General features: G+C 42.9%; 1 pseudogene; it reads left to right on the forward strand.

The window, feature by feature from the left end:
- The first annotated feature begins 2301 nt into the window (after positions 1-2301).
- LOC121848176 lies at positions 2302-2438 on the forward strand (annotated as a pseudogene).
- Positions 2439-4297: the final 1859 nt, after the last annotated feature.

The following is a 4297-nucleotide window of genomic DNA, read 5'->3' on the forward strand; positions in this document are numbered from 1 at the left end:
GGTGCAAGGGGAGTTTAGGTGAAGGTTGAAGTCGCCCATTATGAGCAGGCATTCTAAGTAGAGAGACAGGGAGGAGAAGAGAGCAGAGATATCGGAGAGGAAGGAGCCATGGGGCAATAAACCAGGAGTACCTCTCCGCATTTTCATCTGACTCCCCAAACCTTATTAAAGATGTAAATTGTTGATTAAAATTAAGGTATCAGCCTGGCTCAGTTCACTCTTACAACTGAGTCGGAAGGCTGTGGGTTCCAGCTTCATGTTGGTACGTTGAGCTCATAATCAAAGCAGATATTCCGATATGGTGCTGGGGCTGCACTGCATTGATTGTCCTTTGGTTGAGACAGTAACCAAAGTCCTTTCTGCCTGTGGACATAACAACACAACAAGATTTCATTTATAGAGCGCCTTTCACGTCGGGAAGACGTCCCAAGGCGCTGGGCAGTTGGGTCAGGACCCGAGCAGGGGGGATATGGTCAGGGTGAGGGGAGGGAAGGGAGGGGCGAGGAGGGGGTAGAGAGTTGAGAGGGGAGCTGAAGGCACGGTCAAAGAGAAAGGTCTTGAGACCGGCCTTGAAGGAGGAAAGGGAGGAAGCGGCGAAGGCACTGGGGGATGGAGTTCCAGAGCCTGGGGGCTGAGAGGCTGAAGGCCCGGCCACCGATGGTAGGGCGGTTGGGGCGGGGGATGTGGAGCAGACCGGAGCCAGAGGAACGGAAGGTACGGGCAGGTACATGGGGGGATAATAGGTCGGAGAGAGCAAGGCCTTGAATGGCCTTGTAGGTGAGGATGAGGATCTTGAATTCGATCCTCTGGGGGATGGGGAGCCAGTGGAGGCGAGCGAGGGTGGGAGTGATGTGGTCCCGAAGCCTGGTGCGGGACAGTACACGAGTTGCAGAGTTCTGAATGACCTGCAGCTTGTGGATAGAGGTCCTATGACACTAATTGAAAAGAGAAGGGAGTTTCCCCTGGTATCCTGGCCAACAATCCTTCAAATAAAAGTAATTATTCCCTTCATGACTGTTTGTGGACATTGTGGTGCATAAATTGGCAGCCGCATTCACCCACAAATACACAGTAAATCCTGTGCCATATCAAATGAAACGATTAATATCATCATTATAAAATCATAGATAATTATTTGCAACATGTTTTATTATAAACCTCTAGATATCAAATTGCTGAAACGCCATTTGCACAAATCACAGAACCAAAGCAGCTTTTAGCAGTCTCTGAGGTTTGCCAAAATGACTTATTTGGATTGCTTCAAAAGTCCCGCTTACAAAAACTGCAACTTCTCTAAATCTGTGACTTTCTATCATGTGCCCAACATACCATCATACGCTGTGGGCAAACCACAGACTATCAATATTACTAGTCATTTTCAGTCTCAGTAGCTGGTACATTTAGTTTTGCAAAGCCCATAGCAGAGCAAAAATGGTTACACCCATCGCACACCCATTACACACCTATTGTGCTTTCCAGAATTAGGTAAGCAGGATGCGTCCCTCCAGGGAGAGTGCGTTTTCCATTCCAATAAAGATTTCATGAATTTCCATGTATAGGTGGGATGCATGGGATTCTGTTTGGTGATGGGTTTCTGCAAGTATCAGACCCCCAGCTGACCAACAAAAACAAACCTTAATAATAAAGGGAGTCTAAAATGCTACTCCATTTCTTTGACCTCAAAATAGAAATGGATTAAATAGTACTTCCTGCAGTTATAAATACTTTAATAAGATATCAACATTAGAGTTACCCAGGTAAAAAGTAAAATCCATGATCTGTTCTTTCTAAAATCCCTGTAGATGAAGAATGTTTACCTCTTAGTGCCTGCACTTGCTCTTCCTGCAGCATTCAGGTGGACAATTTGGTTCGCACTATCTATAGCTGCATGTGTTCAGTAACTATAGATCTGGCCCAAATTGACTGTGGGAAGTCATAAACATATTGTACCTAGACTTCTAAAAGGTGTTTAACAAAGTACCAGATAAGAGAGACCTGCACAAATTGAAATCACTGGGTATCAATGGCAAGACATGGATTTAGAATTGGTTGAAGGGAAGGAAGCAGAGGGTGGTTGTTAGGAATGGGGGGGGTGGGTGGGGGGGGCGGCGTTAAATGCAGTGCCTCAGGGTCCTGTAATGGGATGTTTGCTGTTCCTTCTATATTAATGACCTGGATTCTAAGGCCTTGTGTAAGGCAGTTACATTTGCAGATGAGATCTATGTTAACTCACCGTGACATAAAGGGGTTGCCTAGACTCTAGAGGCGGTGCAGAAGAGCACAATAAGGATACAATACAAAACCACTTCTCAGCCTTTTGGCTAAGATCAAATGTAGTTCTGTTCTTATCAGTTACACCTTGAGCTAGTAATGCTGGGAAGGTTCATCTCCTGTTGAGATTTGATAGTGTTGGTCACCATGACGCAATCTCACCTCTAATTGGGGCATTAGGGGAGGGTGATACCAGTGTTAGAGGAAGGAGCTACGAGCGACGTTTAGACAAGCTAGGACTGCCTCTTCAGTCATAAAAGATGATATCTCAGAGGGGACCTTATAGAGATGTATAATGTTTTATACGCAAATGAGAAAGACTTTTGTATGCACCAAGAGGATGCAGGTTTAGATTACAAAGCTAAGTTTTTCTTTTACCCAGAGGATAATCAATTACTGGAACAGGTTACTGAGGTGATTGAGCCAGGAAACTGGACTCATTTTTAAAAAAAATTGCTTGATGCTGTGATGGGAAGACAGTAGGGTCGGTTTTATGAAAGGATGAGATTAAATAGGCCGAATAATCTTGTGGGTTGTCTCATCACTGAGCACAGCGTGCCATCCAGTGGCCAGATCAAGTATTGGCTGAACTCAGAGAGTGCAATAGATCTGAATTTCAGTTTATTATTAATCCCCATTAGTTACCGTAACAGGGTGGAACGAGAGATAACTTTCATGACAAGATGTTTCCTAAATTTAAACGAATGGTACCTGAAAGCACAGAATGAGATTTGAATTAATTGTATTGTAGCTTAATGGTTAAAGCACTCGCCTCACAAGTGAGGACTGGGGTTTGATTCCCAGCAGGGCAAAACATTGGGCAAGTTTCCTTACTCCACACGCCTGTTTACCGAGCAGTAAGTAGGAACCCAATTGTTAGTCGATTGGCGGATCGCTTTTCCGGTGGTAATAATTCCTTCAAAAAAAATGTGGTTGCTTAATCCAATTGGCTGCCGCGTTTCACCCACAAAACATTCAGTCAATTCACTTTACAGTATATTCTGTGAAGCACTTTGAAACGTCTAGAAGACATGATAAGGCAATATATCAAATGCAAGCATTATTACTTTATTATTTTTTCTATTTGTCTAGCTAACATTGTATCACATTATTGAAATGTCTCAAATCATTTCCCAGATATACTGTATATTGTGTATTTGTCGGTATATTTATACTTGTACTGGGATACTAATGCCAAGATTTTTCAGTTGAAGTCTAACGCCAATCAACTATGTTTCATTGAATGGCAATTTAAGCATCAGCCTTGCTCAATTGGTAGCATTTTTGCCTCTGAATCAGAAGGTCGTGCTTTCAACAGCAATCACAGTAAATCCTATGAACAGCTTTAAAACATCCTACGGACATGAAAGGGGCTACATCAAATGCAAGGATTATTATTATAGAGTATCCAAACCAAAGAGTTCCATGTATTCATGGAAGTTTCTGTTTCTTTGGAACTTCAGTGCCTTGGCCATCCTCCCGACGTGAAAGACGCTATATAAACGCAATTTGTTGTTGAACAGAATACTCTCCATCTGGAGAAGTATTCCTGGGAAGTATTAGGTGCAGCTTTCCAAGAAGCAAGGATTGAGGACCCTAGAGTGTGCACTGTAGTTTAACCAGCTAAAACTTGCTTGCCACTGCTAAGGTTGTCTGGCTAGCTTCCCACTGCTTGTCAACTAGGACCACCCTACCTGTTACAGCTTTAGCTTTCAATTGGTACTATGCTTTTAGCTGACTCCCACCCCAGCTTGGGTGGCCAGGAGACATTACCAAGTGTTTTAAGATGTCTTCCCAACGTGAAAGATTAATGTAAATTTTATTGTGTTGTTTTCCAGTAGCATTCTTGCTATTTGTTTTCTCNAAAAAATACACAAAATATCTGATCTCAAACCAACATGTAGAGACAATTCAGTGACTCTGGCTTTTCCTAGTAACAGTTAATATATTACGAACGTTAATGATAACAGCAGAGGAGCTGCTTTTCCTTTTCAAACTTTNAAAAATAGGCATCTCAATTACAACA

This window comes from Callorhinchus milii, unplaced genomic scaffold, assembly GCF_018977255.1.
Source record: "Callorhinchus milii isolate IMCB2004 unplaced genomic scaffold, IMCB_Cmil_1.0 Scaffold2, whole genome shotgun sequence".
Taxonomy (NCBI): domain Eukaryota; kingdom Metazoa; phylum Chordata; class Chondrichthyes; order Chimaeriformes; family Callorhinchidae; genus Callorhinchus; species Callorhinchus milii.